The 14,599-nt window shown below is 43.1% G+C and overlaps 1 long non-coding RNA gene across 1 annotated transcript in view; it reads right to left on the minus strand.

Annotated features, from left to right (window-relative positions):
• LOC143793959 (uncharacterized) overlaps positions 1 to 10,634 on the minus strand; it is an 80,586-nt gene extending 69,952 nt beyond the window's left edge. Inside the window, exons 1-2 of the long non-coding RNA XR_013220353.1 lie at positions 10,295 to 10,634; positions 3,861 to 3,937 (exon numbers count right to left, since the gene is read on the minus strand). This is a non-coding gene — a long non-coding RNA (uncharacterized LOC143793959). The remainder of the gene's footprint in view (positions 1 to 3,860; positions 3,938 to 10,294) is intronic.
• Positions 10,635 to 14,599: the final 3,965 nt, after the last annotated feature.

The raw sequence follows: 14,599 nt of genomic DNA on the forward strand, positions 1-14,599 counted from the left end.
GGCGGGGTTTTCGGGTGTTTGATTCACCCTTTCCTTACCCGCTGGCTGCATGCTGGCTGCAATACTGGATTGAAGTTCATTCTCTGTCCTCCGTAGTACATGCCTGCACAAGGCAATCTTGGACTATGGAGGACAGAGAATGAACTTCAATCCAATATTGCAGCCAGCATGCAGCCAGCGGGTAAGGAAAGGGCGAATCAAACACCCGAAAACCCGCCCATATGACTGAAAATTGTTCCCTCCAAATTCAGGTGACAGAGTCCCTTTAAGGAATTCTTGACTTGAAATGGGTGTTGACTTTTCTCTTAGGCTACTTTCACATTAGCGTCGTGCACTGCACATCGCAATGCGACGTTGTGGCGCACCGGCGCATACTGTGGAAGCGCCGCACAACGGGGGCAGCGGATGCTGTTTTTCAACGCATCCACTGCCCCATTGTGAGGTGCGGGGAGGCGGAGTTCCGGCCGCGCATGCGCGGTCGGAAAAGACGGGCTCGACGCACCAAAAAACGTTACAAGCAACGTTTTTTGGTGGCGACGGTCCGACGCAACCGTCGCACAACGGTTGCGACGTGTGGCAATGCGTCACACTGCGTCGCTAATGCAAGTCAATGGAAAAAAACCGCATCCTACAAGCACTTTTGCAGGATGCGTTTTTTCTACAAAACGACGCATAGCGACGTGCAGTGCACGACGCTAGTGTGAAAGTAGCCTTATAAGTAGTGCTAATCTTGTCCCCATGGCTTATCTCAAAATGCAAAACCAGACAGAGCCCACTGAAAAACAGTCAGCTTTTTAAAAGAAAAAAAGGTGTTTTTTTAATCTGAAAAACTATAATTTTTTGTTATTATTCGCTTCAGACCGCTTGGGTTTATGCAACTTCACTTATAAATAATAAATAATTGTATTCACTGCAATTCCTTAGCGTATATTTATGACCTGAATTAGGGAAGCGTTGTCTAAATAGGGACGCGCTGGTGGCAATAATGGTAACTGTGGGGAGCAATCGTTCATAAAGAAATCTCGTAATAATCGAAGCATGTAAATATGAGTAAACAAGAACCAATCAATTTGCAAATTACCTGCCCAGACCAAATGGCGATCATTTTGGTAGATCATCGATTGGTGCTTGCTTACATTTGCATGCTGCAGTTATCATGGCGTTTGCCGTATGATCTACACAGTTTCTACCAGAGCGGGTTCTGTCAACAGTTTTGCCAGAAAACTCTAATTTGTTCTCACTCTTCATGCATATACCATCCATTTTTTACAGCAATAGCTATTAATCATTTACAAGACCATTTACAGCTAACAGCTAACTTACCGTATATACTCGAGTATCTATCTATATAATCGTCTAAGGGTCACTTCCGTCCATCTGTTTGTCTGTCACGGAAATCCCACGTCGCTGATTGGTCGCGGCTGGCTGGCCACGACCAATCAGCGACGGGCACAGTCCGGCCGCGAATTTGCCCTTCCCTACTCCCCTCCAGTCAGCGCCCACATAGCGGTTTAGCAGTCCGTTAAATGGATTGCGTTACACTGCGGCATAACGCGGTGTAACGCAGTCCGTTAACGCTGCTATTAACCCTGTATGACCAACTTTTTACTATTGATGCTGCCTATGCAGCATCAATAGTAAAAAGATCTAATGTTAAAAAGAATTAAAAAAATAAAAAATCATTATATTCTCACCTTCCGGCGCCTTTCCCGCTCCTCGCGACGCTCCGGTCCCAAGAATGTAGCGAGACTGCTACATCATCACGTGTTATTGTCGCAATGCATTCTTGGGACCGGAGCGTCCTGAGGAGCATCACTAAACGCCTGGGCTGGATCCAGGGGCCGCCGGAGGGTGAGTATATAACTATTTTTTATTTTAATTATTTTTTTAACAGGGATATGGTGCCCACTTTGCTATATACTACGTGGGCTGTTAGATACTGCGTGGGCTGTGTTGTAAACTGCGTGGGCTGTGTTATATACTGTGTGGGCTGTTATATACTACATCTCTGTGCTATATACTACGTGGGCTGTGCTATATACTACGTGGCTGTGCAATATACTACGTGGCTGTGCAATATACTACGTGGCTGTGCAATATACTACGTGGCTGTTATATAATATGTGAGCTGTGTTATATACTACATGGCTGTGCAATATACTACGTGGCTGTGCAATATACTACGTGGCTGTGCAATATACTACGTGGCTGTGCAATATACTACGTGGCTGTGCTATATACTATGTGGGCTGTGTTATATACTACGTGGGCTGTGTTATATACTACGTGGGCTGTGTTATATACTACGTGGGCTGTGTTATATACTACATGGGCTGTGTTGTATGCATGGCTCCCCCGGTCCCACATGGCTCACCCCCCATCTCATCGTTGTATGCATGGCCCACTTCCCCTCCTTCCTACTCACTCTTCTCGCGCAATCGCTGCATCTCCGTTGTGCCGGCGTGGCAGCTCTCCTGTGCTGAGCGGTCACGTGGTTCCGCTCATTAAGGTAATGAATATGCGCTCCACGCCTATGGGAGTAGAGATGCGTGCATATTCATTACCTTAATGAGCGGAACCACGTAACCGTTCAGGACTGGAAGAGCCGCCGGGATGGAGATGCAGCGACGGCGCCAGGAGGGTGAGTATGATGTCTTCTATTAGCTGGCTCCTGCCACTGCTCCGCCGCTCCCCATTTGGCTTTCTGGACAATGACTTGTGTATAATCTAAGGGGGGGGGGAGCGTTTTCAGCACAAAAAATGTGCTGAAAATCTTGGCTTATACACGAGTATGTACGGTAGTAACAGAACTGCAACGTATCTGTAAGAAAATAACTTTTTGAACTTTTGTCAAAGTCAATGAAATAAAATTGTTCATCTGCACTGCTCCATTGAATAACATTGGTCCGTGTGCATTTTTTATAGACAGCACTCAGATATGCTTGTAGTGTTCAAAATAATAGCAGTTCAATATAACTAACCAGATTAATCACTGTTTTTGGTATAAATTATATTACCACATGTCAAACAATTTATCAGCTGGTGCAGTAGATTCTAAGAAGACCAACAAACTCTGCATTCATGATCTGCATGTTTTTGAGTCTGTGTATTAGAATAATTAATTGAAAGGGGGTGTGTTCAAAATAATAGCAGTGTGGAGTTCAATCAGTGAGGTCAATTATTCTGTGAAGAAGCAGGTCTAAATCTGGTAGCTCTTATTTAAGGGTGAAGTCAGGCCATGTTGTACATGCATTTCTCCTTAAAAGCCTGAGAAATATAGGTCGTTCGAGACATTGTTCAGAAGAACAGCGTACTTTGATTAAAAATTTGATTGTAGTGGGTAAAACTTATAAAGAAGTGCAGACAATGATAGGCTGTTCAGCTAAAATGATCTCCAACATGGAAAGCCAAACCAGAGAGATTTGGTAGAAAAAGGAAGTCTACCATTCGAATGGATGGAAAAATAGCCAGAGTGGCAAAGGCTCAGCCAATGATCAGCTCCAGGATGATCAAAGACAGTCTCCGGTTACCTGAGAGTACTGACAGAAGACGCCTGTGTGAAGCGAATCTCTTAGCAAAAAGTCCCCGCAAAGTCCCACTGTTAAAAAAAAGACGTACTGAAGCGGATACAATTTGCCAAAGAACACATCAACTGGCCTAAAGAGAAATGGAGAAACATTTTGTGGAGTGATGAAAGTAAAATTGTTCTTTTGGGGTCCAAGGGCTGCAGACAGTTCATCAAACTCTAGGAATCATAAAAGGGGAACTAGGTACAGTTAAAGGGTAAGCCGTCTAGTGACCCTGTTAAAAGATGAGGATAATATGCCGAGGTTTAAGTGCAAAATCACAGGTGAGCATACCTACCACCCTCGTCCCTCCTTCACAGCAAGACATTCCCAAAATCTCCGGGACCATTTAGTGAGGCGCTACTATCCACCTTGGAAGATAGAAAAAATGCAATGTTCCAGCTCAATAAAATATAAACAGTTTATTGGAAAAAAAAAATTTAAGTTAAAATGCAAATTGCAAAAGAAATTATACAAAAAGTGCTCCTAATACATCACCATAGCCCCAGTGGGTAAAGCAACCATTCCCAGGCATTTCAAGATATACCACTCTTGCGATCCTCAGGTCTACATATAAGTGTATTGACCGGATACAAACGGATCTGCGTAGGGGCAATCTCAGTCGCCTTCTGGCACAAAAAGAATCCAGTTGGATATGGCAACTACGGACTTTGTTTTGACCCTTTCCTCTGATTATTTCACACCATGCATTTTGTGTTTGGCATCTACAGTGGGGAAAAAAAGTATTTAGTTAGCGACCAATTGTGCAAGTTCTCCCACTTAAAAAGATGAGAGAGGCCTGTAATTGACATCATAGGTAGACCACAACTATGAGAGTCAAAATGAGAAAATAAATCCAGAAAATCACCTTGTCTGATTTGGCAAGATTTATTTTGCAAAATATGGTGGAAAATAAGTATTTGGTCATCTAAAAACTTGCAAGATTTCTGGGTCTCACAGACCTGTAACTTCTTCATTAAGAGGCTCCTCTGTCCTCCACTTAATACCTGTAGTAATGGCACCTGTTTGAACTTGTTATCAGTATAAGACACCTGTCCACAACCTCAAACAATAGACTCAAAAATACAATGGCTAGCACTCAACTTAAAGATTAGAATGATGGTGCTAGTGAAAGGGGCCAGTGGTCCCATAAACGATAGTTAAAAAAAATCACTGCACACGTACGAGTTGAAAATTATGCTTCAAGTGAGGATTTATTAATAGTGATTGCTGAAGCGACAGACAAAATGATGTTTCGGCCAGTTAATAGCCTTGATCACAGTCGCCCATTGTGGTGTAGTATTTAATACAATATGATATGGTGTATCCCCACTGGTAAATACTGGACTTGTGTTAAGGTGAAGTACCCAGAGTAATGGGTTCTAAATTGTGAAATCTTTCACAGGTGCTGACAAAAGAAGGTTCCACACAGTAGATTCTGCTGTGGAGCTGTCGCTATCCATTGGTGGCACAGTGGTAAAAGCTGACACTTCCGTGTCTAAGCGTGGTGACACGGAAGTGTCAACTTTTACCACTGTGCCACCAACGGATAGAGACCGCTCCACACCAGAACCTACTGTGTGGAACCTTCTTCATATTGTATGAAATACTACGCCACAGGGATAATAACTATCTTTGACCTAAGATGCTTCATTAAATGGGCGACTATGTGATTAAGGCTATTAACTGGCCGAAATGTCATTTTGCCTGTCGCTTCAGCAATCACTATTAATAAATCCTCACTTGAAGCATAATTTTCAACTCGTACGCGTGCAGTGATTTTTTTTGAACCACAACCTCAAACAGTTACACTCCAAACTCCACTATGGAGAACACCAGAGAGCTGTCGAAGGACACAAGAAACAAAATTGTAGCCCTGCACCAGGCTGGGAAGACTGAATCTGCAATAGGCAAGCAGCTTGTCGTGATGAAATCAACTGTGGGAGCAATAATAAGAAAATGGAAGACATACAAGACCACTGATAATCTCCCTCGATCTGGGGCTCCACACAAGATCTCACCTCGTGGGGTCTAAATGATCACAAGAACGGTGAGCAAAAATCCCAGAACCACACGGGGGGACCTAGTAAATGACCTGCATAGAGCTGGAACCACAGTAACAAAGCCTACCAACAGTAACACACTACCCTGTCAGGGACTCAGATCCTGCAGTGCCAGATGTGTCCCCTTGCTTAAGCCAGTACATGTCAGGGTCCATCTGAAGTTTGCTAGAGAGGATTTGGATTATCCAGAACAGTATTGGGAGAATGTCATATGGTGTGATGAAACCAAAGTAGAACTGTTTGGTAGAAACAAAACTTGGCGTTTGGAGGAGACAGAATGCTGAGTTGCATCCAAAGAGCAACATACCTACTGTGAAGCATGGAGGTGATAACATCATGCTTTGAGGCTGTTTCTCTGCTAAGGGACCAGGACGACTGATCCGTGTACATGAAAGAATGAAAGGGGCCATGTATTGTGAGATTTTGAGTGCAAATCTCCTTCCATCAGTAAGGGCATTCAAGATGAAACGTGGATGGGTCTTTCAGCATGATAATGATCCCATGCACACCACAAGGGCAATGAAGGAGTGGCTTCGTAAGAAGCATATGAAGGTCCTGAAGTGGCCTAGCCAGTCTCCAGATCTCAACCTCATAGAAAACCTTTGGAGGGAGTTGAAAGTTCTTGTTGCCCAGCGACATGTCCAAAACATCACTGTTCTAGAGATCTGCATAAAGGAATGGGCCAACATACCACCAACAGTGTGTGCCAACCTTGTCAAGACTTACAGAAAATGTTTGACCACTGTCATTACCAGCATAGGATATATAACAAAATATTGAGATGAACTTTTGTTAATGACCAAATACTTATTTTCCAGAATAATTTGCAAAATAAATCTTGCCAAATTAGACAAGGTGATTTTCTGGATTTGCTTTTTCATTTTGACTCTCATAGTTGTGGTCTACCTATGATGTCAATTACAGGCCTCTCTCATCTTTTTAAGTGGGAGACCTTGCACAATTGGTCGCTGACTAAATACTATTTTCCCCCCACTGTATGTCTTTTACTGCTTGTTCTTATTCTTGATTTTAACTTTTATATTTTATCTCCTAGTGTGTAATACTTGCCCTTTCTATCAGATGTTCTTTACTTTTGCTGGCTGTGGGATATCTATTTGACAGGGGAATGAAGGGACATTGGCGCAATTGCATCTGGATAACAACGGACTAAAGTTGTCCCTCTTCCCCTCCATTTTTGATTCATTGGTTATTGTCCCACTATCTATATATATAATTGTCTAAGGTCCACTTCCGTCTGTTTGTCTGTCATGGAAATCCCGCGTTGCTGATTTCGACAGGCACAGTCTGGCCGTGAATTGGCCCATCCCTACTCCCCTCCAGTCAGTGCCCTCTCCATACTCCCCTCCAGTCAGTGCCCACATAGCGTCTTAGCAGTCCGTTAAATGGACTGCGTTACACCGCGGCATAATGCTACCATTAACCCTGTGTGACCAACTTTTTACTATTGATGCTGCCTATGCAGCATCAATAGTAAAAACAATGTTAAAAGTAATAATAAAAAAAATCATTATATTCTCACCTTCCGGCGTCCGCGGCAGTCTTTCCCGCTCCTTGCGACACTCCGGTCCCAAGAATGCATTGTGGCAATGACCCCAGATGACATAGCGGTCTCGCGAGACCGCTACATCATCACGGGTAATTGCCGCAAGGCATTACTGGGAACGGAGCGTCGCGAGGAGCATCGCTAAAGGCCTGGGGTGGATCCGGGGCCTGCCGGAAGGTGAGTATATAACTATTTTTTATTTTAATTCTTTTTTTTAACAGGGATATGGCGCCCACATTGCTATATACTATGTGGGCTGTTATATACTATGTGGGCTGTTATATACTACGTGGGCTGCGTTATATACTGCGGGGCTGTGTTATATACGTCGCTGTGCTATATACTACGTGGGCTGTGCTATACACTATGTGGCTGTGCAGTATACTACGTGACTGTGCTATATGCTACGTGGCTGTGCTATATACTACGTGGGCTGTTATATACTGCGTGGGCTGGGCTATATACTACGCGGTTGTGCTATATACTACATGGGCTGTGCTAAATACTATGTGGCCTGTGTTATATACTGCATGGGCCGTTATATACTGCGTGGGCTGTGCTATATACTACATGACTGCAATATATTACGTGGCTGTGCAATATACTACATGGCTGTGCTATATACTATGTGGGCTGTGTTGTATACTGCGTGGGCTGTGCTATATACTACGTGGGCTGTGCTATATACTACGTGGGCTGTGTTATATACTACGTGGGCTGTGCTATATACTACGTGGCTGTGAAATATACTATGTGGCCTGTTATATACTGCGTGGGCTGTGTCTTACACTGCGTGGGCTGTGTTATATACTACGTCGCTGTGCTATATACTACGTGGGCTGTGCTATATATGTGGCTGTGCAATATACTACGTGGCTGTGCTATATACTACGTGGGCTGTTATATACTGCGTGGGCTGTGTTATATACTGCGTGGGCTGTGTTATATACTGCATGGGCTGTGCTATATTAAATTTGCCTTTTAATAATATTTAAAACCCAAATTTTGACAAGAATCAACAAGCCAGACACCACACTACAAACATATATTGTTCAAATGAGTTCCTAAATCTTAGTCTCTCAGCCAATAGACTCATACAACCTGAGCGATATCATGGCAGTGGCTTTTGGCACTATGCAATTACTTTCTATGTCATATGTGAATAAAAAACGTAGCTATATAAATGCCACATATTGCATAGTAGCCATAATTATAAACAAAAAAAAAAAAAATCTGCTTAAAGTAATGGAATGGTCTCACCCGGGTTCATATACATCGATTCATCCTGGTCTCCAGGACGACTCCAAAAGAATTCTTCTGGCGATCCGGAGGTGGAGGATGGATATACACAAATCCCCATGAACTTCAAAACCCACCACTAGGATTCTCAGACATTAAATATTATCCCCATAACCTTCCAATGCGTTTCATTTCTCAAATCATCAGGGGAGGAAAAAGAAATAAATAACAAGGTTGGGGGAGGAAAGTGTTTTCCTCACAAGGAATAAACAACCTTCTTGTTCAAAATCATCTTGCGGTGATCCCCACCCCCGGATCAACATTTGGAGCCGTCCTAGAGACCAGGATGAATCGATGTATATGAACCCGGGTGAGACCATTCCATTACTTTAAGCAGATGTCTTTTTTTTTGTTTGTTTATAATTATGGCAAGTATGCAATATGTGGCATTTATATAATATAGCTACTTTTTTATTCACATATGACATAGAAAGTAATTGCATAGTGCCAAAAGCCACTGCCATGATATCGCTCAGGTTGTATGAGTCTATTGGCTGAGAGACTAAGATTTAGGAACTAATTTGAGCAATATTTGAATTTTGATATACCCATAGAAGTTGTTTGTTCAATATTGGGTGTACAGTGTTGTTTGCAGTGTAGTGTCTGGTTTGTTGGTTCTTGTCAAAATTTGGGTTTTAAATATTATTATTAAAAGGTAAATATTAATCTAATCTAGTACCATTACTACCTTGCTGCAATAAATTTCTGGATTGGTAGACATTTTTGAGATTATGGGCTGTGCTATATACTACGTGGCTGTGCAATATACTACGTGGGCTGTGCAATATACTACGTGGCTGTGCAATATACTACGTGGCTGTCTGTTACGTGAGCTGTCCTATATACTATATGGCTGTGCTATATACTACGTGGCTGTCCTATATACTACGTGGCTGTGCAATATACTACGTGGCTGTGCTATATACTACGTGGGCTGTTATATGCTACGTGGGCTGTGAGACTCTTTCAAAAACCTGCAGCTTGCCCTGGCTTCACAGATTGGTTGGTCGCGCCCGGCCGGCCATGAACAATCAGCGACAGGCGCAGTCCGGCCGTGAATTGGTGCGGGATTTGAACCACACTTCGCTAATTGGTCGTGCCCGGCTGGCCGAATCCTGTGTATTCATTGCATTATTCTGAAATCTTCATAAATAAACTACATACATATTCTAGAATACCCGATGCATTAGAATCGGGCCACCATCTAGTTCTTCTATATTCTCTTAATCTTCCAGGAAGCTTTCTGATATTATTGCACATAGCACTTTATTGTTAGTACTACCTCACTATAATGATGTATTGTTGTAATCACTATTTCGTTGTTCTCATAGCGGTGCAATGGCCCTGTTATTCTATGTATATATATTTTACACTCCTTATGACAACTATTTTTTTCATATCTCTGCTGCTGTTTGATAACTTTTTCATTATATCCCTATATTCTTCATCACAAATTTACTCCTTTATTTTTACACCATTTTCATGTTTATTGCCTTTCCGTTTTTAATTCCATTGCATCACATCAATGACACATACCTTTAGGCCGGTGTCACACTTGCAACTGCTCTCGGGACCGGAGTGTGCGGCTGCAAGTATTTCTATGCAGCTGAACGCTCCGGTCCGAACCGCCGCCGGCAGTGCCGGGTATTGAGGCGAGAGACTCGCGCGTGTTTCTCACTTTGCAGTGTGACACCCTCCTTATATAGGTCTTATGATCGCTTATTACCTTCATATCCTTCCATCTCCTTCTCTTTTCCCCTACATCCTTTACACCGCAGCTTCAATCTTTTATATCTACTCACTTTTTTCTGTCATGTGCGCATGCGCGCTGCTGCTCCGTTGCTTGGCACCACCAACGGCGTCTCTACTCAAAGCAGGGGAGACTGTGTGACCGCTCATGTGACCACACGTGGGCATGACTGTGGGCCACACGCTCTCCTCTCCCGATAACGCCCTCGGCCGTGTTGACTTCCGGTTAGTGCTGGTGGTGCATGTGCCTATCAATGGCAGTTTTTTATACATTAGGTTGTCACATTTCCACCCATTCGTCTATGGAAACTATTTATAAAAACCACATTTTCTGTGATGCCCCTCTCCCAGAAGACACTGCAGCCGAACCACGCACTGGGGAGATGGCACCACAGCTTCAGGTAAAATCATGCTCTACACATGTCTTACTTAAGATTTCTTTACAATTTTCACCAATTGGTGCTCTTTGAGCATTACTTACCAGTCTATTACTATTGGGGACTATCCGGAGGAAGGCAGTGAGGGGATCATATGCGAGGGTTGATATGTATCCCCCAGGATTAACCCCTTAGTGACGGGTCAATTTTTAAAAAATCTATCCATTGTCACATTATGTAGTAATAACCCTGGAATGCTTTAAGATATTCCATTGATTTTGCGATAGTTTTTTCGTGGCACATCATATTTTATAATAATGGTAAATTTAGGTTCATATGTTTTACATTTATTTATAAAAATATAAAAAAATTGACAAAAATGTTAAAAATTGTGCAATTTTCAAACTTTGAATGATTATTCCTTTGATAGTCATGCTACACAAAAACATTAATAAACATTTCCCTCATGTCTGCTTTACATCAGCACCATTTGTAAAATGTTGCCTTATTTTGTTAACATTTTACAAGGTTTCAAAATATAGCAGTAATTTTTCATTTTTTCAAGGAAATTTACAAAACTTATTTTTTTAGGGACCTGTTCAGTTTTGATGTGACTTTGGGGTCCTATATATTGGGAACCCCCAAAAGTTATACCATTTTAAAAACAGCACCCCTCAATATACCGTATATACTCGAGTATAAGTCGTGATTTTCAGCCCAAAAAAATGGGCTGAAAGTGCCCCTCTCAGCTTATACTCGAGTCATGGAAGGCGGGGGGGTCGGCAGGTGAGCGACGCCTGTCAAATACTCACCTGCTCCCAGCGCTCCTCACGCGGTCCCTGCATGTCCCACAGTCTTCTGGTGCGGCAGCTTCTTCCCCTGTTCAGCGGTCACTGGTACCGCTCATTAAAGTAATGAATATGGACACCACTCCCATAGGGGTGGAGCCGCATATTCAATACTATAATGAGCGGTACCATGTGACCGCACACTACAGGAAGAAGCTGCCGGCTCCCGGAGACCGTGGGACATGCAGGGTCCATGTCAGGAGCAGGTGAGTATGTCATATTCACCTTTCCGCGTTCCACCGCCGCCTCGTCTTCCGCGTCCTCTGCAGTGACTGTTCAGGTCAGAGGGCGCGATGATGTACTAGTGTGTGCGCCGCCCTCTGCCTGAACTGTCAGTGCGGAGAGACGGGACGCTGAGGAGCAGCGGGCAGCGACGAGAGGTATGTCATTTTTTTAGTTCAGCAGCAGCATTACATGTGGCACAATGCTATATATAGCGTCTATGGGGCCATAAAGAACTGCATGGAGCATTATATGGGGCATCTATGGGGCCATAACTGCATGGAGCATTATATGGGGCATCTATGGGGCCATAACTGCATGGAGCATTATATGGGGCATCTATGGGGCCATAACTGCATGGAGCATTATATGGGGCATCTATGGGGCCATAACTGCATGGAGCATTATATGGGGCATTTATGGGGCCATAAAGAACTGCATGGAGCATTATATGGGGCATCTATGGGGCCATAAAGAACTGCATGGAACATTATATGGGGCATTTATGGAGCCATAAAGAACTGCATGAAGCATTATGTGAGGCATCTTATGGGGCCATAAAGAACTGCATGGAGCATTATATGGGGCATATTTGTATATGGAGCATCTTATGTGGCCATAATGAACTGTATGGAGCATTATATGGGGCCTATTCTGTATGGAGCATCTTATGGGGCCATAATGAACTGCATGGAGCATTATATGGGGCATATTTATATATGGAGCATCTTATGGGGCCACAATGAACTGTATGGAGCATTATATGGGGCCTATTCTGTATGGAGCATCTTATGGGGCCATAATGAACTGTATGGAGCATTATATGGGGCTCCTGATTCAATATGGATATTCAAAAACACTTAACCTACTGATGTCTCCATTAATTTTACTTTTATTGGTATCTATTTTTATTTTTGACACTTACCGGTAGCTGCTGCATTTTCCACCCTAGGCTTATACTCGAGTCAATAAGTTTTCCCAGTTTTTTGTTGCAAAATTAGGGGGGTCGGCTTATACTCAAGTATATACGGTATTCAAAATTGCTTTCAGATAGTTGATTAACCCTTCAGGTGCTTTTCAGGAATTAAAGCAAAATGGCATGACAGGAAAGAAAAAGTTTATTTTTACCACCTAAATGTTGATAACTTCTGAATAAGCCGCTATAGCCGGCAGACTTTAAGGCCATGTGCACACGCTGCGGATTTTACTGCGGATTTATCGCGGTTTTTGCTGCGGTTTTTCACCTGCAGTTTCCTATTGGAGCAGGTGAAAAACCGCTGCGGATTCCACACAGAGAATTGACATGCTGCGGAAAATAAACCGCTGCGTTTCCGCGCGTTTTTTTCCGCAGCATGTGTACAGCGGTTTTTGTTTTCCATAGGTTAACATGGTACTGTACACCGCATGGAAAACTGCTGCGGATCCGCAGCGTCAAAAACGCTGCGGATCCGCACCAAAAACCGCAGCGTGTGCACATAGCCTAAAGCCGTTATTTGGGCATGAATTGAAATGGCAAACATCAGGACCACATGATCAAGATCTCAGGGTGCCAATGGGGTTAAATAGGGAGCTAGAAAAATTGGAGTCTGGCTCAACAGGACTGGATTTTCCTTTTCTTTTTTCAAAATATGAGTCATGAGTAAGACCTAGTGCAGTAGAAACGCGTCCACTGGGTCATGTCGACCATGTAAATTTTTCTTTTGTATGCACTATATTTTCTTTTGAAAAGGAAAATCCAGTCCTGTTGAGCCGGACTCCAATTTTTTCTATTTTCCTTGATGTGAGGCCAGGGCGAGGCCGGTGTCTGAGCCCCAGGTGGATGAGTATAGAGCAACTGGGTGAGCTGGAATCAAGTTTCTTAAATATGGAGCCCCCACTCTGTATGCTGTAGTTGTTATTGACAGCAGCATTTAAGGGGTTAAACGACCATAGTTGGTGCTAATGCTGATCGTGGCTGATGCAGCAAGTTGCCAGCTATAGTGCACAGCTGACATCTGCTGGATTGTCACTCGTCGGGGATGCTAGTCTCTTATATCGCAGGTCAGTAAAAAGAGGTATTGGTGTTCACTAGTAATGAGTGTCATCACTGTCCATGCTCGGCGACCATCAAACTTAACTGAACTGGAATTGTTTTGTAAAGAGGAATGGTCAAACATACCTTCATTCAGGATGCAGGAACTCATTAAAAGCTACAGGAAGCGACTAGAGGCTGTTATTTTTGCAAAAGGAGGATCTACTAAATATTAATGTCACTTTTCTGGTGAGGTGCCCATACTTATGCACCTGTCAAATTTTGTTTGAATGCAGATTGCACATTTTCTGTTAGTACAATAAACCTCATTTCAAGGCAGAAACATTACTGTGTCCAACAATTATTAGATATATGAAACTGATATAGCTGTTGCAAAAATAACCATTTTTATAAAACATTAAGCTTAAGATTAATAGGGGTGCCCAAACTTTTTCATATAACTGTACATGTGGGGGTTGCCTGGTTGCTAGGGAATCCCCACATGTAATCAAGCAGGCTAGTAGCTGTAAATCATTCAGCTGCCAGGATGAAAACTAAATCTCCAAGCAGTCATAAATACTCGGAGGTCACTAGTGACTAGGGGGGTAAAGGGGTTAAGGTTGTGTAATATTGCTGCTGGAGGGGAGATATGTTTCATCTCAGCTATTAGCTGCGGTGCTGTGTGCTTGGAAGTATGCCCCAGCACGTATTGTGCTGAGAGAGTTATTTGGCCATTCCAGGGTCGGGTTTTACAAGTGGTCATAAGAGATGGGTGGGAATGACCGCTCACATATCCCAACCCCAGGGGGGTGGTTTGACTAATAAAATGGAGGCCAACTGCCTCATTCAGTGTCTGGAGCTGGAGATATGTGGATCTCCTGTATGTTGGTCTCTGTTAAA

This window comes from Ranitomeya variabilis, chromosome 1 (assembly GCF_051348905.1).
Source record: "Ranitomeya variabilis isolate aRanVar5 chromosome 1, aRanVar5.hap1, whole genome shotgun sequence".
In the NCBI taxonomy this organism is placed as follows: Eukaryota; Metazoa; Chordata; class Amphibia; order Anura; family Dendrobatidae; genus Ranitomeya; species Ranitomeya variabilis.